This window comes from Lactuca serriola, chromosome 1 (genome assembly GCF_051521515.1).
Source record: "Lactuca serriola cultivar US96UC23 chromosome 1, Lser_US96UC23_V15, whole genome shotgun sequence".
Lineage (NCBI taxonomy): Eukaryota > Viridiplantae > Streptophyta > Magnoliopsida > Asterales > Asteraceae > Lactuca > Lactuca serriola.
Window position 1 is genome coordinate 88,843,604 of NC_136408.1, and position 16,344 is coordinate 88,859,947.

Below are 16,344 nucleotides of genomic sequence, written 5' to 3' on the forward strand. Positions count from 1 at the left end.
ATTACAAGCAGGTAATATGATATTCCAACATATATAATTACTAACATCGATGCAGTACCATAACCATAAAATCATGAATAAAAGTTGACAAGAAAGTAAAACATACACACCTACAATATTCGGTGTTGCTCGAGGCTCTACTGTAGATAACTGGAAAGCCCTACTCCTTGTCGTAGGCGCCTCCGCTCGGCCCTGACGGCCATCGGTGATCCTCAAAGTGGTAGGGGCAAGTGCTATCACCTGTCCTGCCGGAAGCAAAATTGGGCACTGGGTCTTCTTGTGGCCCCGCGGACTGCAATGGAAACAGATCAGATCTGACCCCTAAGTGGTGGTAGCAGTACAATCTCTGTTAAAATGACCAGTCTGGTCACACTTGAAGCAGCCAGAATCACCACCACTACCACTCCTACACGCGCCCTCGTGTGTCCTGCCACACTTCCCGCATCGGCTGCGGCTCTGATAGTCCATCGATCTTGTATCTGACCCCTTGGGCCTTTTGCCCGAACCTGTTACTACCTGAATCTCATCCGGCTTCCTCTTCCGGATCTTCTCCATATCGATCTTGATGGGTTTTGGCCATAAGGACATCCTATGTGCTCATACAAACCCTAATGCTTGGATCTAGGTTTCTCTATTGTACATGCAAGTTATCCAAGACTATAAACCCTAATTCTAGCATACAAGTAATCATATTAACATAAGAATGGGTTTAGATCATACCTTGATTGTTATGTAGCAATAACAATCCCAATTCCTCCTTGCATTGACTTTAGAAAGCTTAGAGTCACAAATGTCACTCCTCTAATGGTTCACAAACACCAAGAGCAAGAGGATGAAGAGGAGAGAGGATGGAGGCTGCCCTAAAACGTGTGAAACCCTAGAAGGATGCTTAGCCACGTTTTTGGGTCATAAGGGTTATATATATATATATATAGGAGGCTATTAGGGTTATCTGACAAGGAAACCCTAAATTGGATGCTTAAGCCCTAAGCAACCCATAGATTCCTTTCCTTAAGGCCTTGGATGATTTCTTCTTGGGTTTCCCCATAGAATTCGTCCACTCCTTAATATAAGGCAATCCATGGCCCAAATTGCAATTATCTTATAATTACAATTCCAGTCCCTTAAGTTTAATTAATCTCTTTTAGTCACAAAACTAATTACCAATTAATTATTGACTAATATTAATTAAACAATATGATTTCTCCTTTAATATATTATTCTCATAATATATTAATAAATCATATTTAATCCTTTCTCTCCATATTTCATCCTATCAAGTTGCTTTGGTGAAGGCAACCCAAAAGGACCATGCACCATCGGGTCAAGTACATACCAAAATAGTTATGGACTTAGACACTAATCCAACAGTCTCCCACTTGGATAAGTCTAATAACTATTATGCGTATGACTTCAGATCCTGATCTGCAATCGTAGCTTTCCAAAGCCGTTGTCAACTCTGATCCTATCAGATACGCGTGTCCTTTAGATATAGGATCATATATTCCTCCATTCTAGATATCGTATAAGACATGATTTCAAATCATTCTCTTTGTACTATTTCTCGAATTCCGATTTATGACGACTGACTAATTGAACAAATCAAATTAGCCCTAGCCCAGCCGAGCATTTACGTTTGTCATCACTAAATCATCGAGGGGCCCAAAGATATCGCTTTTATCCTACTTTGGATAAAAGGAACGGATAAACTTTGATACAATGCTCGCTTGCACTCACGCACCGAATCACACACAACAATATGTTTTATAACACCAAGTTACTAGTGCGTTTACATATTATCAATGTGCAACCGATTCACAAGATACAACTCACACATCTCGGTTTCAAGAATATAAGATGTTATCGTCTCACCAATCACGCGTGATACAATTCATGGAGTGATCCAAGTGAGCATGGGTTTGATCCAATGCTCAAATTCATATTCGTAAGCACTCATGAATGTTGCAGCAAACATTTGCTTATGTCTAATACTCTTTTAGACAATCCACACACCAATTCACGACAGTCTTTATTCATACCTACTTCCAACATATGAACGACTGTGGCCCGTTCGAATAATTTGACTGTTCTCAACCAATTAAATTATCCAGGAAGTCAAAACATGCAAAGTGAAACACAAGAATAATACTAATCCCATATGGCCTCAACCCTTTGAGCATAAATAAAACACCTTTTATTTATCACCATATTGATTACCCATTATTTGTCGTTTCGGGTAATCAACTTCTTACTTGAATTATTACACTTGTCCCATGCATGCTCTTAGCATGCACACAATGTTTACCTATGGTTCTTACTTTGTGAAATAGATCCAATGAACACATTTCCAATCATTCTCATTTCACAACTCCTAATCCTTTTTCATAAGTGAAAGAATATCGAATTCCTACCACTTATGGAATATGTTAGACTCTAACATTTTATGCAATGATCCTTTCGTAATGTCACTACACCAAAGTCACAAAGACTATTTCCAATGAAATTACAAAGTCCTCTATCGGAAATTGTTACAATACAATTCCTTAGATGTGATGTCACTCACTCAAAGAACATTCCTTTGAACATCCTTTTGCATAAAACTTTCTAATCTAGACATAGATTTTCAATATTCAATTCCCAATATGGACACATTTCCATATTTTCCATATGACAACTTATTCTTAATAGAATCTTATCTATTCGTAATAGTGTCGATATGGTCCATCCAATATGGAAACATTTCCATATTTTCCATATGACAACTCATTTTTAATAAAATCTTTTCTATTCATAATAATGTCGATATGGTCCACTAAATACCATGCTTCCAACTACTCACAAGCAACCATTCCTCGTCGAACTTTGGATTGTCCTTTGTAGTTGTTTATTTATTTTAGTCAAAAACGATTCTAGTCCCTTTTCCCTCTAAATGCGCTACACATTTGGAAAATTGTAGAATGGTCAAATATCCAAGCATTTGCAATCGATCCTATACCCGAAGCGTATGGGACACAATGCATAATGTCTTACATAAAGATCTGATACTTTATCAATCTTCTGCCATAATATTTTATGTGCTATGTTCTCAAAATTCGAATTGTGAAGAGGAATGACGTAATCATAATCGAAATTTTAAGAATACACTATGTACCTTTGACTAAATTTATTAACATTCCACAACCTAAGCCTTTAGATTTGAAATGAAGCATAATATTCTCTCCCTTAATTATAGCAAAACAACTTTACAACACTTACGACTTTGAAAGGTATAACTCTTGTTTTCTATAATTAATATTGCTAACTTGCAATACTTTCCTTAATAATCATACAATCATAACATTTATGCTCCCACTATCATGATGATTATTATAAAACATAACACTTATGCTCCCACTAGCTTCGACATGTATTCATAAACATCTTAACTTTCAGAAAAACAATACCTATTGAATTTCTTAAGTCCATGTTTCTAATACTTAATGCTTTGATAATCGTTTATCAAGGCCTCTTAAACTTATACACCTTTGCCTTAGATAGCTTATATGTGTGTCTAAACAATTAAGACTAATTGCCAAACCTCACAATTCAAATCATGGAAAGGGATACCGTAACCATGATCGAATTCGAGAATGCAATTTTACAATCACTATCTTCTTAAAATCTTTCTTAGTGAAAGCATTTCCTCACAATCATTTTCATGAAGGAGGAAATCTTATGACACTTAGATTTAAACAGTGTATGTGTTCCTATCCATGTGAATTTGTTAAAAACAAAGTTTACGACAAATTCAAACTCATATGGATCGAACTTTCTTAATCTCGATTTCTTGCCTTATGGTAGCACAGCTGCCCACCATGTCTTCCAAGTAGTTAAGCAGCTCACCTTTTCTTATCAATTTACTTTCCATTGATCAAGGTCCTTGCCTTTTATGCATTTAAATGAGAACTCATAGGACTCACATGCATAATTAACTCGATTGGATTGGCACAAAAACAAAATAATGTCAACACGATAGGTTGTAAACCTCAACTCGTGTGCTAATGATGACTGATAAGGTCTATTTTGATTTGTTTTTGAAACCTTTCAAGACCATTAAGACTCCCACAGACTCCTTGACATATAAGATTCTCTTGTCAATAAACATTTCTTGACAACCAAATATTCAAGAGTTAGTGTAGTTTTTATCAAAACACTTCATAAATTGGTCCTAGTTGGTCTTTGTCTTATCCAAGACATCACAACTCTCCACATTTGATGAATGTTATAAACCTTCTTAATTTCCTGTCACTCAATGTCACAATCTTAACTTTAAGACTTGTTTTGGAACGAAGTATGATTGACCTCTTGATTTAACCATTTCTTCAATTCTTGATTCCTCTTCTTAGACATACAATTGTACTAAGACTCACTTAGAGGATCAATTGAGATATGGTTCTTAATCATTAAGACCTATCATAAAGCATAAAAGCTACTCTCCCTTCTTCTTAGAATGGAGAAAATTTTATCTTTCTGCCTACTTGATTCTTCTTATTCGTTTTGCTATTGATTTAAACCCTTTTAATGAATTTAGAATTACACTTAATCTTATAAGTATAATCATATTTACTAAATCTTTAGTAAATCATGACGAATATCTTTGTTACTCTTATGGTGGACTTGATCAACACGCAACTTTGTGTATTCGATCTCCTAGTCCTTCACTTGACACTTTATCAATGAATTAGTCTAATTTCCAAATATGAAATTCCTCATTCATCGTGCAACCAAGTTGCATGATTCCAAGTTTCTGTCCAATTGAAACTTGGGTGATGAGAAACTTTCCTTATTCGGTAAATTCTTCGACATTTCCACAAATAACATAATAAGAACCAAATCCATTATTGCTAATAATAGAAACATTCAAACATCAAATTTTCATTTACGCCATTGCAAGGATAAATAAATAATATAAAATCAAAATTTATTTTATTGCGGAAAAAATTTATCCTTACAATGCAATTCATTGAAAAACTATGCTAATACATCTTTCTTAGCAATCTAATTCTAACTCTAAGTAGTAGCTCAAGAATCTAATCTTCGAGAAATGCGATCGAAATCCATTCCTTCATGGTTAGATTCTGCTCACTTCTTCCCTTAAGCTTCCTTTCTTTTCTTCGATTCTACAAAACATCAATTGTAATCTTATCACATTATGTATTAAGAATCTAGAATAGAAGCTTAAAAGAGTTAGTTAATGGATTTTACCTATATTAGAGCCATACGTTTCGACTCTCCCATCTCTTAGATCTCTTATGTAAATGGGGCAGCTTCGTCTCCAATGCCCTTTCTCTTGGCAATAAAAGCAAATTGACTCTTTTGGAACATGACATGGAACTACTTCAGACATCGCCTTTCTCTTATGATCAAACTTTTCGATCATATCATGTCTTTCGTTGCCATTGTCTATATCCATAGAGGTCTCGAAGGCAGATTCACCAATCAACTTTGCTTTTCTATTGCGCCAAATCATTGTTGATTCAGCAGCAATAAGCATATAGGTGAGATCTATAAGGGTCACATCGTAGTTCATCATATAGTACTCTCTTACAAACTCACTATATGAGTTGGGAAGTGACTGAAGAACCCAATCAACAGCCATTTCCTCACAGAAAACGGATCCCAACATTCTTAACCTATCAATGTGTGACTTCATCCCTAGGACATGTGCACACACCGACTTTCCTTCTTTATGTTTACTTGACAAAAGGGCTTGAGTGATCTTGAACTTTTCAAGCCTTTGAACTTGTGGGTTAGGGAGAATAATTGGAGGAGGTGGAGGAAGTGAAGCATGATTTCTTGTTCCTCGATCGAATCGTGGAATATCATCTTCATGTGGAAAGCTTGTTCCATGGGATTTGGGAAGACCATAGTTGTCGAACTTTGACATTTACAAAACGGGAGAAAACGAATTCAAGTTAGTTGATTGATTGAGTCCTTAGTAAATCACCCAAATGAGATACTAAGGCTAGGACCCAACATAATATTCTACAATTCGGGAGAGAGATGCCGTAACCCAAATTGCAGAACATTTGAAGGTAAGTGAATGACGATTCACTAATTTCCACCATGAAAAAAAACGAAAAAATAAATTTAAGTTTTAAATCTATGAAAACTCCTAGATCCTATGAGATTCATTGAACATTTCAATGGCATGTTTAAATCTCGATATGCCCCTCTTGTTTGTGACTGGGATGCCGAGGATCACAAAGCGGGCGTGAATAACCATGCAAACTTACATGGTGCCCTCACATGTTACTGTCACCCATTCGATGTGCCGGTAAACCACACACGCTCCATCGAACTATGACAAACATTGAGTCACCCTTTGCTACCTTTGCTTAGAACCATTTAGTGTGCCGGTAAACCACACACGCTCCACTAACGTCTTCGCAAGGGTACAAAGTGTAATTTCATGAAATTGCATCAATTCACTTTGCCTAAGTAACTAAGATTGGGAATTTGTAAAACATTTAGTTACTTTTGTAATTCATTATACTTATAATGGAAGGTTTCGTCCTATCCTACCCATTCGGCTAACGACCTTCCACTAGTCAAGAGTGCGGTGGGTAAGAGTGGATACCCATTCAATTGCCATTGTATATGCAATTTCCTTAAACACCCCTTATAGACCAGCTTCGTGAATGAGGCCTACTAACGGTAAGACTGACTTTTACTCATACATATATATATATATATATATATATATATATATATATATATATATAATGTTAGACTTTTAATGTTACATATAGTATAGGGTGTATTTTACACTTTTAAAATATTAGGTGGTCAAATTTAACAATTATACTTTTAATTCAATTAAATTTTAAACCAAAAACTTTATGGATTTATTAAACCTCTTTTAATTATACACCTTAATTAATTAATAAAACCATAAGGGTGTGATTTGAACTTTTTCAAAACAATATTAGGGTTTTAGAATTTAACATTCCTGATTAAACTTTTAATCAACTTTTAAATTCCAAAACTTGAGGGCAAGTCTTGAAACATTTCAAAACATTAGGGTTTAGAATTTAAATATACATCAAAATTAAACTATTAATTCAAAATTTAAATTCCAAAACTTGAGGGCAAGTTTTGAAACCTTTTTTCAAAACATTAGGGTTTCAACTATTTAAATTTCAAAACAACAAAACTTTTGGGTTCAAATTTAAACTATAAAACCTAAAAGGGAAAATATGAAACATTTCATAACAACAAGGATCAAATAACAAATAATCTAAATTAACAATTAATCACATAATTATCCATATTTGATTTATTTAATGATTTCTTGCAAAACAATTTACCAATTTAATCAAAATAATTAATCAATTATCACATAAGGAAACAAATATTTTATTAATTGATAAATATCTTCAATTAGATAAAGAATATAGTCATATATATCAAAAAATCGGATTTATATTGATCTAATATGATAAGGCAAGTATCCTCAAGAAAAAACAACAAGAAATCTCGGTTTTCCCTCTTACTGACCAACCGACTCGTCGAGTCAGGCATGGACTCGTTGAGTTAGCATGAACTCGGCGAGTTCATCTAAAAAACTCGGCGAGTTCAGCCCCCATAAACCCAAAAATCGAATTTATTCAACATACAAAGCATCAATACAATAGAAACCAATCTAGGCTCTGATACCACTGATGGGTTTTGGCCATAAGAACATCCTATGTGCTCATACAAACCCTAATGCTTGGATCTAGGTTTCTCTATTGTACATGCAAGTTATCCAAGACTATAAACCCTAATTCTAGCATACAAGTAATCATATTAACATAAGAATGGTTTAGATCATACCTTGATTGTTATATAGCAACAACAATCCCAATTCCTCCTTGCATTGACTTTAGAAAGCTTAGAGTCACAAATGTCACTCCTCTAATGGTTCACAAACACCAAGAGCAAGAGGATGAAGAGGAGAGAGGATGGAGGCTGCCCTAAAACATGTGAAACCCTAGAAGGATGCTTAGCCACGTTTTTGGGTCATAAGGGTCATATATATATATATATATATATATATATATATATATATATATATATATATATATATATATATATATATATATATATAGGAGGCTATTAGGGTTATCTGACAAGGAAACCCTAAATTGGATGCTTAAGCCCTAAGCAACCCATAGATTCCTTTCCTTAAGGCCTTGGACGATTTCTTCTTGGGTTTCCCCATAGAATTCGTCCACTCCTTAATATAAGGCAATCCATGGCCCAAATTGCAATTATCTTATAATTACAATTCCAGTCCCTTAAGTTTAATTAATCTCTTTTAGTCACAAAACTAATTACCAATTAATTCTTGACTAATATTAATTAAACAATATGATTTCTCCTTTAATATATTATTCTCATAATATATTAATAAATCATATTTAATCCTTTCTCTCCATATTTCATCCTATCAAGTTGCTTTGGTGAAGGCAACCCAAAAGGACCATGTACCATCGAGTCAAGTACATACCAAAATAGTTATGGACTTAGACACTAATCCAAAAAATCTCCCCTTCTCTAGCCCGTGCAATCATATCCTCCAGCATTTTGCAGTTGGACCTGCTCACAAATTGCCTGATGTCACTCCTTAGCATCTGTGATATCGAGATTTCTTCATCTCCTCGTCCGCCACATATTGCGGAACGAGAAGGGCCCTCTCCCTGAACTTGGCGGTGATCTCCGCCACAGTCTCAATTGTTTGCTGAAGATCCTGGAACTACTGTGCCAACTACTGCACCTCAACAACTGGTGCAAACTCAGCCCTGAACTTGGCTGATAAATCACTCCATGTCATCACATCCAACACGACATCATCCCCTAAGGCATGACAACCTCCTCCCACCAATCCCGTGCTCTGTCCTTCAGAACACAGGAGGTGAGTCTGACCTTCTCTCCCTCGGGACATTGGCTCGTCTGAAAAGCATTGGAAACATCAGCCAACCACCTGCTTCTAGCAATAGGGTCCCTAGCCCCATGATAATCTGGTGCTCTACAAGCTCTAAACTCTCGAAATGTCAGGGTACGCGCCCCTACTAAAGCCATCATCTCAATAAGGAAGGGTCCAATGTACCTGGGGCCCAACTTGCCCTGCTTCCTGAATCGGATGACATCTTTTCAATGTGACACCTTCATGTGGACCATATCCCCGACCTGAAACTCCAGGTCCGATTGACGCTTGTCAGCATAACTTTTATGTCGACTCTAAGCAGTTTGAAACCTGCTCCAAACTTGTTGGATCCTCCCCGTCATTTTGAGCACCACTTCGGTACTCTTCATGACCCTCTGTCCAACCTCACCCCAACATATCGGGGTCCTGCACTCCTGCCGTATAACATCTTGAAGGGAGGACGGTTAATACTTGCGTGGTAGCTATTGTTGTAGGAAAACTCTGCCAATGGAAGGTAGGTATCCCAGCTACCACCAAAGTCAGGTATCCCAGCTACCACCAAAGTCTAGAACACAATCCTGAAGCATATCCTCCAATGTATAAATGGTCCACTCGCTCTGACCATCCGTCTGCGGGTGAAAAGCAATGCTGAAATGCAGGCGAAAACCCAACTCGTCATGAAACTTCTTCCAGAATCTAGAAGTGAACCGCATGTCTCTGTCAGATTTCATAGAGACTGGCACTCTGTGTCGAGCTACTATCTCCTGGATGTAGATGTCGGCCAGCTTCTCGGCCAAAATTGTAACATCCCCTTTTGGCACGTATCACAATATTGTCCGCTTTGGCCACTCGGCACGAGGACTTCCCAAGGGGTCACCCATCCTGGTACTACTCCCGCCCGAGCACGCTTAATTGCAGAGTTCTTATGGGATCTGCTGCCCTCACGGCTTTAAAACACGTTGTGTTAGGGAAGGTATCCACACCCCTTATAAGGAATGCTTCGTTCTCCTTCCCAGCCGATGTGGGATCAGATCTAACCCAGTTTGTTGTAACACCCGTTTATTTATTAGTTAAATAAATAAATTAGTGAACGAATGGTAGCCTAAAATAAATAATTATATATGCAGGGTGTTAGGTTCAAGGGGTTAATTGCGACATTTCTAGAAGTCGGGGGTTAATAGTGTGTGTTTGGGACTCATTTTATAAATATTTATGAAGATAGGGGCTCCGTGGTAATTATTTGGATTTAATTTAAAAGGGGATGAGGTGGAGGGGTTGATTATGTCATAATTAAGATATTAGGGGTTGTTTGGTAAATTTTGTACCTAAGGTGTAAAGGATTTTAGTGCTGAGGGTTCAAATGGTAATTATCGGATTTAATTTGAAGAAGATTTCCAAAGCCAGGGTAGAAAGGGTAAATATTGGTTTGCATTTGTGATATGTGCATAATTAGTTAATTATTTAACATATATTCTTAGTTATTTTTGATTGATTATGAGAATAATGTGGACAAAAGGTACTTAAAATGTTGAGAATTGTGTTTTCAGTCCAAAAGATATGCTTGGATGCAAAAAGGAGAAAAGGAGAGCGAGTGAAGATTAAAGAGTGAAAGAAGGAGATCTACTCGGCGAGTAGATCGACCCTACTCGGCGAGTGCACGACGATATGCCAGAAGATAACTACAACTGCTAATTCAAGACGGATAAGTATGGACCTACTCGGCGAGTTGATTCTGCTACTCGCCGAGTACCCTCTGTTTTGGGATATCTATAAAAGACGAATCCCTATCCCATGAAAAGGACTCCTGGCGATTTTTGTAGGATTAGCTGCGACTAAAAGGTTCAGAAGGCGCTAAGGAACCCTAAGCTTCAAGAGTTGGAAGAATTCAAGCAATTAGGTTAATTCTACCACTTAGACTTAGGAATTAAACATGTTTGCATTAATAAACTTTGTCTTTGTGTTTGTTTCTACTGCAACTATGAGCTAAACTCGTTTTTGTTTCTGTTTGGGGAATACCAAAGAACTCCTATGGATTGATTATTAATTCTTGCTTAATTGTCTATTGGTGATTTATTAAATCAAGTTTGTTAAAGAACCTTATGTATTAATCACTATTATTTTCTGTTAATTGGAAGACAATTAGGTTGCATGAACATCACTTGATTGTTAACCTCATATGTCTATGTGAATACTAAAACATATGCTTAGAAGTAATGATTATGAAACTGAGATTAATAAGAAAATAGGAAGATTAATGTGTGAGCTTGTTTGAGAAACCATCAACAAGAGGTTAATTGAATTAATAACTTAATTAACCATTACAAATCTTATTTAATCCAAATAATTAATCTAGAGAATTAATTAGTTTAAACACTTGATCAATGTCTAAATTAGTTAATTGTCTAAGGGTTAGAAGTAATGAATATGAACCTAACTATTATAATTGGTAACCAATAGCAATTAATCCACCTTAACTTAAATAACCATAGGAGTGAATTGGTTGAATCTAAATAGAAACATCTTTATCAAATTTGGTGAATAGTTGTTGCTTTAGTTAATTAGTTAATTTAATTTGTCTAAGTTTCTAGTCTTGCAAAACTAGAGAAAAACCCTTTACTTTTATTATTTGTTTTAGTTAAAATTAGCTATTAGTTTAACTGCCCGTTCCCTGAGTTCGATACCTCACTTATCAATCTATACCACTTAAAGACAGGTTCACTGCCTTTGTGTGCTCAAATTATTAATAAAAAGTAGGGATAAAACTAGTTGAATTTACACACATCAATTTGTAAGAAAAGGGGATGGAGGGACCATTTTGGTCATTATGGAAACAAGTGTGGGCATCGGGGTATTTAAACCCGTCACCTCCTGGTAGCCCTAACCCTAGCATCGTTTTTTTCAGCCGCCAACACCCATTCGAAGTTTTCTCAGTCGCCACCTCTATTCCATTGCATGAACAGTCGTCTCTTCCGTCGCCGGTGAAGTTGGGGTCGAGGGTGCAATGCCTGGGTGGTCGGAAGCTTCTAGATCGGGGGATGGTGCTGCTGTTCTCCGGTGGAGGCGACTTCCATTCTCCCGCTGCTTTCACCATCGTCGAAGGCAAAGACTAGCCTGAGGAATCGCGATAGTAGGTAGTCGGAGGAGGGCCCCATGGTATCGTAGCTGCTCTTTCCGGTGGGAGTCGCCCACCTCTTCTCCCCTTCATCTCCATCTGTTACCGCCTCCTTCTCCATGGGTTCGGTGTTTGGCCACATTCGCGACCGCCGCCACAAATCGGTGCTTAGGCTGTTGCTACGAGTTGTTGCTGTCGCTGTGAATGTTTCCTTGCCACCGTCAAGACCGCTGCTGCCACCTCTCCATGGTTCTACCGTCGCCCAACGCCACCAGGTGGGTGGTTGTGTTGGTGTTCCAGGCATAAGGTGTTGGTGTGTGTTATTTGTGATGTAAGGTCGAGTTTTGCGTGGCTGGAAAACCAAGGAAGCCACCACCACCACCGGCCACCGCAAGAGGTGGCTGTGTGTGTGTTTATTTTAGTGTAGTGGGTGTGTGTGTTTATTTTTGGTATTTTTCATTGTAAATTGTAAATGGAATAATAAAAGAAATTGAAAACCACCACCCTAGGATGGTGGCTGTCGCCTCCTACCGCCATCGGCCGCCGTGTCGGGTGGCAGTGTGCTTGTCTCGTCGAGTTGATTCGTTTGGGGTGCTTGAAACCCTAATGGGCTTAATGATATTCTAGTGGGCCTAATAGGCCCAATAAAGCCCTAATTGACCTAAAGCACAACAAATTAACAATGGGCTAGTATTTGAGTTGGAAAGCCCTAATGCCAATAAAACCTTAGTTTAGGGAAATTAATCGGGACACACCGGAATTATTTAATAACTGGAGATATTAAATAACAATCATTGGCAAAAACTAATCTAAGCAACATTGGATTTAATGGATTAAGTCCTTAATGGGTTAAGTAGGAAACTTAACCCTAATCATCATTTTATGTGAAACCCTAATTTCACTTGGGTTTATTATTGGGCCTTGATGATTGGGTTATTAAATGGGCTATCCAAGATCAATCAAATGGTCTAGAGTAATTTAATGGGCCTAAGGTAAGGCCCATGTAAGGGGCTTGGGCCCAATTTGGAAAATTGGGCCATAGATGGGCCGTAGTTCAGGCCTTAATGATTATATGATGCTGGGCCTTAGAATGAGACCATGTATAGGCCTAGGCCCAGTTTGGAAAATTGGGCCATATGTTGGGCCTTGATTTCCTAGTTGGACTTTGGGCCTATGGATTGGGCCTTGGGCTTGAATAAAGCCAACCTTGGGTAATGTAGTAATGAACCAAGTATGAATTTATGGATATGAGTTGTGATCCAATTATTAATTGGGTGTTATTTTGGTGTTGACAGTTCGGGAATCTGTCAGCCAGCAGCTGGGGTCGAGTCTGCGGGACTTCAGCGAGTGTGGGATTGTATCTTCGGGACTTCATCAGTGTGAGGTCAATTAACTTCCAGTAGCGGTGGGTCTAAGGTCACAATGCCGGCCCACCAGTAGGAGACGTATGATAGATGATTGTCTCTGTGATATCATCTAGGTTTGCTACTACCTGATATGTTATATGCTAGCATGATATGTTATATGTGATAGTAGTAAGTTCGGTTGTTAGGACCGGAGGGTAGTCAGACACCCCATATACGTCTGACAGTATGTGATGTTATGTTTATATGCTAGCATGATCTGTTATATGAGTTAGAGGTAGTAGGAGGGGAGCAGTCCCCGAGTTTGGTTGTTAGGACCGAATGGTAGTTCAGACACCCCAAATATGTCTGATAATCTGTTATGTTGTGATATGTGATAGTAGTAGTAGTAGGGGGTGAAATACTCCCCGAGGTTCGGTCGTTAAGACCGAAGTGTAGTCAGCACCCCAGAATGGCTTGACGTGGGTAGTCAGCACCCCAGAATGGCTTGACACGGGTAGGTTGCACGCATCACACACCTCGTTTATTCTCGAAATTCTTTACTTTACCTCTAGAAAACTTATTTTCTTATAAAGATCTTTCTATATATAAAAAACAATGATTTTCTTTTGAAAATTTTCATACCAAGACCTCATTTTGAGTCCAGACACACCCTAGAGTGTGCTCGAATCCCTCAAACCAAGGCTCTGATACCAACTTGTAACATCCTAATTTTCAAGACCAAAAATTTCATTTTTGATATAACAATTTAGAAAACCGTTTATAAGAAAAACATAGTCAAATCACATCATTCATCAAAACCACAATCACATGTCTCAAATCTTATTATAAAGACAAAATATCATCAGCGTACAATCCATGAAATCATATCATGAAGACAAAATATCATCAGAGTACAATCCCAAGAACATCATAGTGCGGAAATCCCGTGTGTGTGATACGCTGCTACCGAGCCGGCTCCTTCGTCTTCAAAAAAGAGGTACCTGAAAACAAAACTAAAAACTATAAGCACAAAGCTTAGTGATTTCCTCCATCATACACATACCATACATAACACACACTGAATAACATAACTGGGTATTAACTACCCCTTCGGTCCTGTCGACCGGTACTTTTCCTAGCATATTAGGGTGTTGGCCTCCCCTTTGGTCCTGTCGATCGGTATCTTGCCTAGCATATTTGGGTGCTGGCCTACCCTTCAGTCCTTTCGACCGGTATCCAGGACTATTTCACCCCTACTACTACTACCACATAATATCATAGCACATATATCATAAACTGTCTAACATAACCGGATATTAACTACCCTTTCGGTCCTTTCGACCGATATTAGGGTCTAACCTACCCCTATCACTTATCACATAACAACATAGCATACTAGCACATAATCATAACAGACAGTAACACACCATATAATTATCACAAAGACAATTATCTATACTATAACTCTTACTAGTGGGGCAGCCTTGGTGCCTTCGACCCACTTCTACTGGAAGATAACTCACCTCAGTGTTGTGAAGTGTCTGAACTGTCCTTGCTGCCGGGATCAACTCCTCTCAATTCCTACACATAACCATCTTCCTTAATCACTATTTCATGGTCAACTCAGGTCAAAGTCAAAGTCAAAGTCAATGTCAACACCTTGGTCAAAGTCAACTTTTGGTCAAAGTCAACATCTTGTTGACTCAACTCGCCGAGTTGGTCCACCAACTCGTCGAGTCCCATGCTCCAATAATTGCTACAAGCTCGATCCTACTCGTCGAGTCTTCAAAGAACTCGCCGAGTTGCCCATCATACAGAGTCGGGACCCTTTGCACATGACTCAGCGAGTCCATCCTTTACTCGTCAAGTCCGTCTTCACGTTAAAAGGGACGTTTAGTCATTGACTCGTCGAGCCCATCTTCATGCAAGATGACACTTTAGTTATGGACTCGCCGAGTCCATCTTCATATCGTTGGGACATAGTCTCGAACTCGCCGAGTTTGTTCTTGCACTCGCCGAGTTCCATGATTCTCCGGTCCATAAACGAATCCCACTGACTGAGTCTTCTTCTAACTGAACACATGGCTTGTTATCAGAAGAGATTTGGGGAAAACTAAGACTTGACTCGCCGAGTCACATGAGTGACTCGCCGAGTCCCTCTATGTCCAAAACTATACAATCGATTTCAGTCGACCTAAATGCATCAAGAACATAGATCCAATATCCTAGAGTCCATATAACACGTAAAGTTACAAACTTTACGTTCATGCATGGGCCATTTATCTCAAAAGGCCTTAAAAGGGAATCTACAAGATGCGTGGGGCTCTTATGGCAATAAAGTTGGCACCTTTATGCCATAAGAACCCTCCTAGGTTCAAGATCTAAAGTCACCACTCTATATTAAGCTCTAAATCCGAAGTTGACTTAGAAAATGCCCTAAAAATGACAATATTCAAGCCCTAAAGAGGATCTAACAAATGGGAAGTCAAGGTTGAAGCTTTTTACGTCAAATGAGCTAGAAATGGAACACAACTTCTGGATCTACCTGCTTTCTCTTGAACTCCCAAGCTTCTTTTTCCTTCTCAAGCTTCACAACCACCAAAAATACACAAAAATGGCTCAAGAACACTCAAACAAGGTTAGAGTTTTAAATCAGGGCTTTCTGGACAAAGGGAGATGATGAGGGAGGCCACAATGGGGGTGCTAAGGCATTTAAATAGGGTGCAAACCCTTAAAATTAGGGTTTCATCCAAATTGGCCTACTCGTCGAGTTAGGGCATCCGACTCAGCGAGTAGGTTCTTCCACCCGCGTCCAATTTAACTTCTACTTGACGAGTTGGGGCCTCCAACTCACCGAGTCCCAGAGTAAATGTGCAAAATTTATATTTAAATTACGTACCAGGAATCAGGCGTTACATCTGAGTTTGTAGAATTGT